The 13047-nt window shown below is 37.2% G+C and overlaps 8 non-coding genes across 8 annotated transcripts; all 8 read left to right on the plus strand.

Annotated features, from left to right (window-relative positions):
- Positions 1-3619: 3619 nt before the first annotated feature.
- TRNAV-CAC (transfer RNA valine (anticodon CAC)) lies at positions 3620-3692 on the plus strand. Its single transcript has one exon. It is a non-coding gene; the product is annotated as a tRNA-Val (tRNA).
- A 291-nt stretch (positions 3693-3983) lies between these two features.
- On the plus strand, positions 3984-4056 carry TRNAV-CAC (transfer RNA valine (anticodon CAC)). Its single transcript has one exon. It is a non-coding gene; the product is annotated as a tRNA-Val (tRNA).
- A 914-nt stretch (positions 4057-4970) lies between these two features.
- Positions 4971-5043, plus strand: TRNAV-CAC (transfer RNA valine (anticodon CAC)). Its single transcript has one exon. It is a non-coding gene; the product is annotated as a tRNA-Val (tRNA).
- Positions 5044-7532: 2489 nt separating this feature from the next.
- On the plus strand, positions 7533-7605 carry TRNAV-UAC (transfer RNA valine (anticodon UAC)). The gene has a single exon. It is a non-coding gene; the product is annotated as a tRNA-Val (tRNA).
- A 1279-nt stretch (positions 7606-8884) lies between these two features.
- Positions 8885-8957, plus strand: TRNAV-CAC (transfer RNA valine (anticodon CAC)). Its single transcript has one exon. It is a non-coding gene; the product is annotated as a tRNA-Val (tRNA).
- A 1278-nt stretch (positions 8958-10235) lies between these two features.
- Positions 10236-10308, plus strand: TRNAV-CAC (transfer RNA valine (anticodon CAC)). Its single transcript has one exon. It is a non-coding gene; the product is annotated as a tRNA-Val (tRNA).
- A 1010-nt stretch (positions 10309-11318) lies between these two features.
- TRNAV-CAC (transfer RNA valine (anticodon CAC)) lies at positions 11319-11391 on the plus strand. Its single transcript has one exon. It is a non-coding gene; the product is annotated as a tRNA-Val (tRNA).
- A 1381-nt stretch (positions 11392-12772) lies between these two features.
- Positions 12773-12845, plus strand: TRNAV-CAC (transfer RNA valine (anticodon CAC)). The gene has a single exon. It is a non-coding gene; the product is annotated as a tRNA-Val (tRNA).
- Positions 12846-13047: the final 202 nt, after the last annotated feature.

The following is a 13047-nucleotide window of genomic DNA, read 5'->3' on the forward strand; positions in this document are numbered from 1 at the left end:
ATACATGAAGTTCTTGGCTTTGTTGCCGAATGACGGGATGTTTTAGCTTCCATAACCAACAGAACTACGAATTTTTTTTTTTCCTGGCAGTCAGATTTCGTCTCTAATTGCCATTACTTTGCAGGAATCACAGGTTTTAAAGTGTGGTGGTCATCAAGTCTGCTTCATATGCAGAACGTTCTGGGTTCAATACCCACTGAAACCAATCTGTTTTCGGTGTTGAAGTAATTTCCTATCAACCTGTAAAATATGAAATTCTTGGTTTCGTTGCCAAATGACAATACATTTTGGCTTCTATCACAAGGAGAACTACGATTTTGCGTTTCTTTTTTATTGAACATTTTAGCAGAAAACTTAATCCCATATTATAACAATCCTGTTTGTTTCAAAATTTATAGTTCCCATAAATACAAAAGCAAACGATTAAACTGTGTAGAAAAAAGTAACACATTCAATGTAAACTTCAATTTAAGCAATATCCCTTTGTAGGAATAAAACTGGTAAAATATGTAATAAAAATTGTAAATGTTTCATTACCAAAAACACTTTTCTTCAGCAATAAAAAGGCCCCATCAGTTACAATTCTGCTCTGCTTGCCAATACACAGTAACTTTCCAGAAGGTTTCATAGTGTAGTAGTCATCACATCTGCTTAACACTGGTTCAATCCCCAGTAAAAGCAATCTGTTCTTTGTGTTGAAATAATACCCTATCAAACTACAATATATGAGGTTCTTGGCTTTGTTGCCGAATGATGGGATGTTTTGGCTTCCATCACCAACAGAACTAATAATTTTTTTCACCTGGCGGTTAAAACTCGTTTTCAATTGCCATTGCTTTGCAGGATTTTACAGGTTTCATAGTGTAGTGGTCATCACGTCTGCTTCACACGCAGATGGTCTTGGGTTCAATCCCCAGTGAAACCAATCCGTTTTCGCTGTTGAAGTAATTTGCTATCAACAGGATTTCACAGGTTTCATAGTGTAGTGGTCATCACGTCTGCTTAACACGCAGAAGGTCCTGGGTTTAATCCCCAGTAAAACCAGTCTGTTCTTGGTGTTGAAATAATACCCTATCAAACTACAATTTATGAAGTTCTTGTCTTTGTTGCAGAATGATGGGATGTTTTGGCTTCCATCACCAACAGAACTAAGATTTTTTTTCCCCTGGCGGTCAAAACTCGTTTTCAATTGCCATTGCTTTGCAGGATTTCACAGGTTTCATAGTGTAGTGGTCATCACGCCTGCTTCACACGCAGAAGGTCCTGGGTTCAAACCCCAGTGGAACCAATCCGTTTTCGCTGTGTAAGTAATTTGCTATCAACAGGATTTCACAGGTTTCATAGTGTAGTGGTCATCACGTCTGCTTAACACGCAGAAGGTCCTGGGTTTAATCCCCAGTAAAAGCAATCTGTTCTTGGTGTTGAAATAATACCCTATCAAACTACAATATATGAAGTTCTTGGCTTTGTTGCCGAGTGATGGGATGTTTTGGCTTCCATCACCAACAGAACTAATAATTTTTTTCCCCTGGCTGTCAAAACTCGTTTTCAATTGCCATTGCTTTGCATGATTTCACAGGTTTCATAGTGTAGTGGTCATCACGTCTGCTTCACACGCATAAGGTCCTGGGTTCAATCTTTTTTATTGAACATTTTAGCAGAAAACATAATCCCATATTATAACAATCCTGTTTGTTTAAAAATTTATAGTTCCCATAAATACAAAAGCAAACGATTAAACTGTGTAGAAAAAAGTAACACATTCAATGTAATCTCCAATTTAAGCAATATCCCTTTGTAGGAATAAAACTGGTAAAATATGTAATAAAAATTGTAAATGTTTCATTACCAAAAACACTTTTCTTCAGCAATAAAAAGGCACCATCGGTTACAATTCTGCTCTGCTTGCCAATACACATAATTCTGCTTAACACGCAGAAGGTCCTGGGTTTTATCCCCAGTAAAACCAGTCTGTTCTTGGTGTTGAAATAATACCCTATCAAACTACAATATATGAAGTTCTTGGCTTTGTTGCCGAATGATGGGATGTTTTGGCTTCCATCACCAACAGAACTAATAATTTTTTCCCCTGGCGGTCAAAACTCGTTTTCAATTGCCATTGCTTTGCAGGATTTCACAGGTTTCATAGTGTAGTGGTCATCACGTCTGCTTAACATGCAGAAGGTCCTGGGTTAAATCCCCAGTAAAACCAGTCTGTTCTTGGTGTTGAAATAATACCCTATCCAACTGCAATACATGAAGTTCTTGGCTTTGTTGCCGAATGACGGGATGTTTTAGCTTCCATAACCAACAGAACTACGAATTTTTTTTTTCCTGGCAGTCAAATTTCGTCTCTAATTGCCATTACTTTGCAGGAATCACAGGTTTTAAAGTGTAGTGGTCATCACGTCTGCTTAACACGCAGAAGGTCCTGGGTTCCATCCCCAGTGAAACCAATCTCTTCTTGGTGTTGAAATAATACCCTATCCAACTACAATATATGAATTTCTTGGCTTTGTTGCCGAATAACAGGATGTTTTGTCTTCCATCACCAACAGAACTTTGAATTTATTTTTTTTTCCCTGGCGGTCAAAACCCGTCTCCAATTGCCATTGCTTTGCAGAATTTCACAGGTTTCATAGTGCAGTGGTCATCACGTCTGCTTCACACGCAGAAGGTCCTGGGTTCAATCCCCAGTGAAACCAATCTGTTTTCGCTGTTGAAGTAATATGCTATCAACCTGTAATATATAAAATTCTTGGTTTCGTTGCCAAATGACAATACATTTTGGCTTCCATCACAAAGAGAACTACTATTTTGGGTTTCTTTTTTATTGTCCATTTTAGCAGAAAGCATAATCCCATATTATAAAAATCCTGTTTGTTTAAAAATATATAGTTCCCATAAATACAAAAGCAAACGACTAAACTGTGTAGAAAAAAGTAACACATTCAATGTAATCTTCAATTTAAGCAATATCCCTTTGTAGGAATAAAACTGGTAAAATATGTAATAAAAATTGTAAATTTTTCATTACCAAAAATACTTTCCTTCAGCAATAAAAAGGCCCTGTCAGTCACAATTCTGCTCTGCTAGGCAATACACAGTAACTTTTCATCAGGATTCATAGTGTAGTGGTCATCATATCTGCTTAACACGTAGAAGGTCCTGGGTTTAATCCCCAGAAAAACCAGTCTGTTCTTGGTGTTGAAATAATACCCTATCCAACTGCAATACATGAAGTTCTTGGCTTTGTTGCCGAATGACGGGATGTTTTAGCTTCCAAAACCAACAGAACTATGAATTTTTTTTTTTCCTGGCAGTCAAATTTCATCTCTAATTGCCATTATTTTGCAGGAATCACAGGTTTTAAAGTGTGGTGGTCTTCAAGTCTGCTTCATATGCAGAACGTTCTGGGTTAACACTGGTTCAATCCCCAGTAAAAGCAATCTGTTCTCGGTGTTGAAATTATACCCTATCAAACTACAATATATGAAGTTCTTGGCTTTGTTGCCGAATGATGGGATGTTTTGGCTTCCATCACCAACAGAACTAATAATTTTTTTCCCCTGGCGGTCAAAACTCGTTTTCAATTGCCATTGCTTTGCAGGATTTCTCAGGTTTCATAGTGTAGTGGTCATCACGTCTGCTTCACACGCAGAAGGTCCTGGGTTCAATCCCCAGTGAAACCAATCTGTTTTCGCTGTTGAAGTAATTTGCTCTCAACAGGATTTCACAGGTTTTATAGTGTAGTGGTCATCACGTCTGCTTAACACGCAGAAGGTCCTGGGTTTAATCCCCAGTAAAAACCAGTCTGTTCTTGGTGTTGAAATAATACCCTATCCAACTGCAATACATGAAGTTCTTGGCTTTGTTGCCGAATGATGGGATGTTTTGGCTTCCATCACCAACAGAACTAATAATTTTTTTCCCCTGGCTGTCAAAACTCGTTTTTAATTGCCATTGCTTTGCAGGATTTCACAGGTTTCATAGTGTAGTGGTCATCACGTCTGCTTCACAAGCAGAAGGTCCTGGGTTCAATCCCCAGTGAAACCAATCTGTTTTCGCTGTTGAAGTAATTTGCTATCAACCTGTAATATATAAAATTCTTGGTTTCGTTGCCAAATGACAATACATTTTGGCTTCCATCAAAAAGAGAACTACTATTTTGGGCTTCTTTTTTATTGTCCATTTTAGCAGAAAGCATAATCCCATATTATAAAAATCCTGTTTGTTTAAAAATATATAGTTCCCATAAATACAAAAGCAAACGACTAAACTGTGTAGAAAAAAGTAACACATTCAATGTAAACTTCAATTTAAGCAATATCCCTTTGTAGGAATAAAACTGGTAAAATATGTAATAAAAATTGTAAATGTTTCATTACCAAAAATACTTTCATTCAGCAATAAAAAGGCCCTGTCAGTCACAATTCTGCTCTGCTAGGCAATACACAGTAACTTTTCATCAGGATTCATAGTGTAGTGGTCATCATGTCTGCTTAACACGTAGAAGGTCCTGGGTTTAATCCCCAGAAAAACCAGTCTATTCTTGGTGTTGAAATAATACCCTATCCAACTGCAATACATGAAGTTCTTGGCTTTGTTGCCGAATGACGGGATGTTTTAGCTTCCAAAACTAACAGAACTACGAATTTTTTTTTTTCCTGGCAGTCAAATTTCGTCTCTAATTGCCATTACTTTGCAGGAATCACAGGTTTTAAAGTGTGGTGGTCTTCAAGTCTGCTTCATATGCAGAACGTTCTGGGTTAACACTGGTTCAATCCCCAGTAAAAGCAATCTGTTCTCGGTGTTGAAATAATACCCTATCAAACTACAATATATGAAGTTCTTGGCTTTGTTGCCGAATGATGGGATGTTTTGGCTTCCATCACCAACAGAACTAATAATTTTTTTCCCCTGGCGGTCAAAACTCGTTTTCAATTGCCATTGCTTTGCAGGATTTCTCAGGTTTCATAGTGTAGTGGTCATCACGTCTGCTTCACACGCAGAAGGTCCTGGGTTCAATCCCCAGTGAAACCACTCTGTTTTCGCTGTTGAAGTAATTTGCTATCAACAGGATTTCACAGGTTTTATAGTGTAGTGGTCATCACGTCTGCTTAACACGCAGAAGGTCCTGGGTTTAATCCCCAGTAAAAACCAGTCTGTTCTTGGTGTTGAAATAATACTCTATCCAACTGCAATACATGAAGTTCTTGGCTTTGTTGCTGAATGACGGGATGTTTTAGCTTCCATAACCAACAGAACTACGATTTTTTTTTTTCCTGGCAGTCAAATTTCGTCTCTAATTGCCATTACTTTGCAGGAATCACCGGTTTTTAAGTGTGGTGGTCATCAAGTTTGCTTCATGTGCAGAACGTTCTGGGTTCAATACCCAGTGAAACCAATCTGTTTTCGGTGTTGAAGTAATTTCCTATTAACCTGTAAAGTATGAAATTCTTGGTTTCGTTGCCAAATGACAATACATTTTGGCTTCTATCACAAGGAGAACTACGATTTTGGGTTTCTTTTTTATTGAATATTTTAGCAGAAAACATAATCCCATATTATAACAATCCTGTTTGTTTTAAAATTTATAGTTCCCATAAATACAAAAGCAAACGATTAAACTGTGTAGAAAAAAGTAACACATTCAATGTAATCTTCAATTTAAGCAATATCCCTTTGTAGGAATAAAACTGGTAAAATATGTAATAAAAATTGTAAATGTTTCATTACCAAAAATACTTTCCTTCAGCAATAAAAAGGCCCTGTCAGTCACAATTCTGCTCTGCTAGACAATACACAGTAACTTTTCATCAGGATTCATAGTGTAGTGGTCATCATGTCTGCTTAACACGTAGAAGGTCATCATCACGTCTGCTTAACACGCAGAATGTCCTGGGTTTAATCCCCAGTAAAACCAGTCTGTTCTTGGTGTTGAAATAATACCCTATCCAACTGCAATACATGAAGTTCTTGGCTTTGTTGCCGAATGACGGGATGTTTTAGCTTCCATAACCAACAGAACTACGAATTTTTTTTTTTTCCTGGCAGTCAAATTTCGTCTCTAATTGCCATTACTTTGCAGGAATCACAGGTTTTAAAATGTGGTGGTCATCAAGTCTGCTTCATGTGCAGAACGTTCTGGGTTCAATACCCAGTAAAACCAATCTGTTTTCGGTGTTGAAGTAATTTCCTATTAACCTGTAAAGTATGAAATTCTTGGTTTCGTTGCCAAATGACAATACATTTTGGCTTCTATCACAAGGAGAACTACGATTTTGGGTTTCTTTTTTATTGAATATTTTAGCAGAAAACATAATCCCATATTATAACAATCCTGTTTGTTTCAAAATTTATAGTTCCCATAAATACAAAAGCAAACGATTAAACTGTGTAGAAAAAAGTAACACATTCAATGTAATCTTCAATTTAAGCAATATCCCTTTGTAGGAATAAAACTGGTAAAATATGTAATAAAAATTGTAAATGTTTCATTACCAAAAACACTTTTCTTCAGCAATAAAAAGGCACCATCGGTTACAATTCTGCTCTGCTTGCCAATACACATAATTCTGCTTAACACGCAGAAGGTCCTGCGTTTTATCCCCAGTAAAACCAGTCTGTTCTTGGTGTTGAAATAATACCCTATCAAACTACAATATATGAAGTTCTTGGCTTTGTTGCCGAATGATGGGATGTTTTGGCTTCCATCACCAACAGAACTAATAATTTTTTCCCCTGGCGGTCAAAACTCGTTTTCAATTGCCATTGCTTTGCAGGATTTCACAGGTTTCATAGTGTAGTGGTCATCACGTCTGCTTAACATGCAGAAGGTCCTGGGTTAAATCCCCAGTAAAACCAGTCTGTTCTTGGTGTTGAAATAATACCCTATCCAACTGCAATACATGAAGTTCTTGGCTTTGTTGCCGAATGACGGGATGTTTTAGCTTCCATAACCAACAGAACTACGAATTTTTTTTTTTCCTGGCAGTCAAATTTCGTCTCTAATTGCCATTACTTTGCAGGAATCACAGGTTTTAAAGTGTAGTGGTCATCACGTCTGCTTAACACGCAGAAGGTCCTGGGTTCCATCCCCAGTGAAACCAATCTCTTCTTGGTGTTGAAATAATACCCTATCCAACTACAATATATGAATTTCTTGGCTTTGTTGCCGAATAACAGGATGTTTTGTCTTCCATCACCAACAGAACTTTGAATTTATTTTTTTTTCCCTGGCGGTCAAAACCCGTCTCCAATTGCCATTGCTTTGCAGGATTTTACAGGTTTCATAGTGTAGTGGTTATCACGTCTGCTTAACACACAGAAGGTCCTGGGTTCAATCCCCAGTGAAACCAGTCTCTTCTTGGTGTTGAAATAATACCCTATCAAACTACAATATATGAAGTTCTTGGCTTTGTTGCCGAATGATGGGATGTTTTGGCTTCCATCACCAACAGAACTAATAATTTTTTTCCCCTGGCGGTCAAAACTCGTTTTCAATTGCCATTGCTTTGCAGGTTTTCACAGGTTTCATAGTGTAGTGGTCATCACGTCTGCTTTACACGCAGAAGGTCCTGGGTTCAATCCCCAGTGAAACCAATCTGTTTTCGCTGTTGAAGTAATTTGCTATCAACAGGATTTCACAGGTTTCATAGTGTAGTGCTCATCACGTCTGCTTAACACGCAGAAGGTCCTGGGTTTAATCCCCAGTAAAACCAGTCTGTTCTTGGTGTTGAAATAATACCCTATCAAACTACAATATATGAAGTTCTTGGCTTTGTTGCCGAATGATGGGATGTTTTGGCTTCCATCACCAACAGAACTAATAATTTTTTTCCCCTGGCTGTCAAAACTCGTTTTCAATTGCCATTGCTTTGCAGAATTTCACAGGTTTCATAGTGCAGTGGTCATCACGTCTGCTTCACACGCAGAAGGTCCTGGGTTCAATCCCCAGTGAAACCAATCTGTTTTCGCTGTTGAAGTAATTTGCTATCAACCTGTAATATATAAAATTCTTGGTTTCGTTGCCAAATGACAATACATTTTGGCTTCCATCACAAAGAGAACTACTATTTTGGGTTTCTTTTTTATTGTCCATTTTAGCAGAAAGCATAATCCCATATTATAAAAATCCTGTTTGTTTAAAAATATATAGTTCCCATAAATACAAAAGCAAACGACTAAACTGTGTAGAAAAAAGTAACACATTTAATGTAATCTTCAATTTAAGCAATATCCCTTTGTATGAATAAAACTGGTAAAATATGTAATAAAAATTGTAAATTTTTCATTACCAAAAATACTTTCCTTCAGCAATAAAAAGGCCCTGTCAGTCACAATTCTGCTCTGCTAGGCAATACACAGTAACTTTTCATCAGGATTCATAGTGTAGTGGTCATCATATCTGCTTAACACGTTGAAGGTCCTGGGTTTAATCCCCAGAAAAACCAGTCTGTTCTTGGTGTTGAAATAATACCCTATCCAACTGCAATACATGAAGTTCTTGGCTTTGTTGCCGAATGATGGGATGTTTTAGCTTCCAAAACCAACAGAACTATGAATTTTTTTTTTTTTCCTGGCAGTCAAATTTCATCTCTAATTGCCATTATTTTGCAGGAATCACAGGTTTTAAAGTGTGGTGGTCTTCAAGTCTGCTTCATATGCAGAACGTTCTGGGTTAACACTGGTTCAATCCCCAGTAAAAGCAATCTGTTCTCAGTGTTGAAATAATACCCTATCAAACTACAATATATGAAGTTCTTGGCTTTGTTGCCGAATGATGGGATGTTTTGGCTTCCATCACCAACAGAACTAATAATTTTTTTCCCCTGGCGGTCAAAACTCGTTTTCAATTGCCATTGCTTTGCAGGATTTCTCAGGTTTCATAGTGTAGTGGTCATCACGTCTGCTTCACACGCAGAAGGTCCTGGGTTCAATCCCCAGTGAAACCAATCTGTTTTCGCTGTTGAAGTAATTTGCTATCAACAGGATTTCACAGGTTTTATAGTGTAGTGGTCATCACGTCTGCTTAACACGCAGAAGGTCCTGGGTTTAATCCCCAGTAAAAACCAGTCTGTTCTTGGTGTTGAAATAATACCCTATCCAACTGCAATACATGAAGTTCTTGGCTTTGTTGCCGAATGATGGGATGTTTTGGCTTCCATCACCAACAGAACTAATAATTTTTTTCCCCTGGCTGTCAAAACTCGTTTTTAATTGCCATTGCTTTGCAGGATTTCACAGGTTTCATAGTGTAGTGGTCATCACGATTGCTTCACACGCAGAAGGTCCTGGGTTCAATCCCCAGTGAAACCAATCTGTTTTCGCTGTTGAAGTAATTTGCTATCAACCTTTAATATATAAAATTCTTGGTTTCGTTGCCAAATGACAATACATTTTGGCTTCCATCAAAAAGAGAACTACTATTTTGGGCTTCTTTTTTATTGTCCATTTTAGCAGAAAGCATAATCCCATATTATAAAAATCCTGTTTGTTTAAAAATATATAGTTCCCATAAATACAAAAGCAAACGACTAAACTGTGTAGAAAAAAGTAACACATTCAATGTAAACTTCAATTTAAGCAATATCCCTTTGTAGGAATAAAACTGGTAAAATATGTAATAAAAATTGTAAATGTTTCATTACCAAAAATACTTTAATTCAGCAATAAAAAGGCCCTGTCAGTCACAATTCTGCTCTGCTAGGCAATACACAGTAACTTTTCATCAGGATTCATAGTGTAGTGGTCATCATGTCTGCTTAACACGTAGAAGGTCCTGGGTTTAATCCCCAGAAAAACCAGTCTATTCTTGGTGTTGAAATAATACCCTATCCCACTGCAATACATGAAGTTCTTGGCTTTGTTGCCGAATGACGGGATGTTTTAGCTTCCAAAACTAACAGAACTACGAATTTTTTTTTTTCCTGGCAGTCAAATTTCGTCTCTAATTGCCATTACTTTGCAGGAATCACAGGTTTTAAAGTGTGGTGGTCTTCAAGTCTGCTTCATATGCAGAACGTTCTGGGTTAACACTGGTTCAATCCCCAGTAAAAGCAATCTGTTCTCGGTGTTGAAATAATACCCTATCAAACTACAATATATGAAGTTCTTGGCTTTGTTGCCGAATGATGGGATGTTTTGGCTTCCATCACCAACAGAACTAATAATTTTTTTCCCCTGGCGGTCAAAACTCGTTTTCAATTGCCATTGCTTTGCAGGACTTCTCAGGTTTCATAGTGTAGTGGTCATCACGTCTGCTTCACACGCAGAAGGTCCTGGGTTCAATCCCCAGTGAAACCACTCTGTTTTCGCTGTTGAAGTAATTTGCTATCAACAGGATTTCACAGGTTTTATAGTGTAGTGGTCATCACGTCTGCTTAACACGCAGAAGGTCCTGGGTTTAATCCCCAGTAAAAACCAGTCTGTTCTTGGTGTTGAAATAATACTCTATCCAACTGCAATACATGAAGTTCTTGGCTTTGTTGCTGAATGACGGGATGTTTTAGCTTCCATAACCAACAGAACTACGATTTTTTTTTTCCTGGCAGTCAAATTTCGTCTCTAATTGCCATTACTTTGCAGGAATCACCGGTTTTTAAGTGTGGTGGTCATCAAGTTTGCTTCATATGCAAAACGTTCTGGGTTCAATACCCAGTGAAACCAATCTGTTTTCGGTGTTATAGTAATTTCCTATTAACCTGTAAAGTATGAAATTCTTGGTTTCGTTGCCAAATGACAATACATTTTGGCTTCTATCACAAGGAGAACTACGATTTTGGGTTTCTTTTTTATTGAACATTTTAGCAGAAAACATAATCCCATATTATAACAATCCTGTTTGTTTCAAAATTTATAGTTCCCATAAATACAAAAGCAAACGATTAAACTGTGTAGAAAAAAGTAACACATTCAATGTAATCTTTAATTTAAGCAATATCCCTTTGTAGGAATAAAACTGGTAAAATATGTAATAAAAATTGTAAATGTTTCATTACCAAAAACACTTTTCTTCAGCAATAAAAAGGCCCCATCAGTTACAATTCTGCTCTGCTTGCCAATACACAGTAACTTTCCAGAAGGTTTCATAGTGTAGTAGTCATCACGTCTGCTTAACACTGGTTCAATCCCCAGTAAAAGCAATCTGTTCTTGGTGTTGAAATAATACCCTATCAAACTACAATATATGAAGTTCTCGGCTTTGTTGCCGAATGATGGGATGTTTTGGCTTCCATCACCAACAGAACTAATAATTTTTTTCCCCTGGCTGTCAAAACTCGTTTTCATGTGCCATTGCTGTGCAGGATTTCACAGGTTTCATAGTGTAGTGGTCATCACGTCTGCTTCACACGCAGAAGGTCCTGGGTTCAATCCCCAGTGAAACCAATCTGTTTTCGCTGTTGAAGTAATTTGCTATCAACCTGTAATATATAAAATTCTTGGTTTCGTTGCCAAATGACAATACATTTTGGCTTCCATCACAAAGAGAACTACTATTTTGGGTTTCTTTTTTATTGTCCATTTTAGCAGAAAGCATAATCCCATATTATAAAAATCCTGTTTGTTTAAAAATATATAGTTCCCATAAATACAAAAGCAAATGACTAAACTGTGTAGAAAAAAGTAACACATTCAATGTAAACTTCAATTTAAGCAATATCCCTTTGTAGGAATAAAACTGGTAAAATATGTAATAAAAATTGTAAATGTTTCATTACCAAAAATACTTTCCTTCAGCAATAAAAAGGCCCTGTCAGTCACAATTCTGCTCTGCTAGGCAATACACAGTAACTTTTCATCAGGATTCATAGTGTAGTGGTCATCATGTCTGCTTAACACGTAGAATGTCCTGGGTTTAATCCCCAGAAAAACCAGTCTGTTCTTGGTGTTGAAATAATACCCTATCCAACTACAATATATGAAGTTCTTGGCTTTGTTGCCGAATGACGGGATGTTTTAGCTTCCAAAACCAACAGAACTACGAATTTATTTTTTTTCCTGGCAGTCAAATTTCGTCTCTAATTGCCATTACTTTGCAGGAATCACAGGTTTTAAAGTGTGGTGGTCTTCAAGTCTGCTTCATATGCAGAACGTTCTGGGTTCAATACCCAGTGAAACCAATCTGTTTTCGGTGTTGAAGTAATTTCCTATTAACCTGTAAAGTATGAAATTCTTGGTTTCGTTGCCAAATGACAATACATTTTGGCTTCTATCTTAAGGAGAACTACGATTTTGGGTTTCTTTTTTATTGAACATTTTAGCAGAAAACATAATCCCATATTATAACAATCCTGTTTGTTTCAAAATTTATAGTTCCCATAAATACAAAAGCAAACGATTAAACTGTGTAGAAAAAAGTAACACATTCAATGTAAACTTCAATTTAAGCAATATCCCTTTGTAGGAATAAAACTGGTAAAATATGTAATAAAAATTGGAAATGTTTCATTACCAAAAACACTTTTCTTCAGCAATAAAAAGGCCCCATCAGTTACAATTCTGCTCTGCTTGCCAATACACAGTAACTTTCCAGAAGGTTTCATAGTGTAGTAGTCATCACGTCTGCTTAACACTGGTTCAATCCCCAGTAAAAGCAATCTGTTCTTGGTGTTGAAATAATACCCTATCAAACTACAATATATGAAGTTCTTGGCTTTGTTGCCGAATGATGGGATGTTTTGGCTTCCATCACCAACAGAACTAATAATTTTTTTCCCCTGGCGGTCAAAACTCGTTTTCAATTGCCATTGCTTTGCAGGATTTCTCAGGTTTCATAGTGTAGTGGTCATCACGTCTGCTTCACACGCAGAAGGTCCTGGGTTCAATCCCCAGTGAAACCAAACTGTTTTCGCTGTTGAAGTAATTTGCTATCAACAGGATTTCACAGGTTTTATAGTGTAGTGGTCATCACGTCTGCTTAACACGCAGAAGGTCCTGGGTTTAATCCCCAGTAAAAACCAGTCTGTTCTTGGTGTTGAAATAATACCCTATCAAACTGCAATACATGAAGTTCTTGGCTTTGTTGCCGAATGACGGGATGTT

This window comes from Anomaloglossus baeobatrachus, chromosome 2 (genome assembly GCF_048569485.1).
Source record: "Anomaloglossus baeobatrachus isolate aAnoBae1 chromosome 2, aAnoBae1.hap1, whole genome shotgun sequence".
In the NCBI taxonomy this organism is placed as follows: Eukaryota; Metazoa; Chordata; class Amphibia; order Anura; family Aromobatidae; genus Anomaloglossus; species Anomaloglossus baeobatrachus.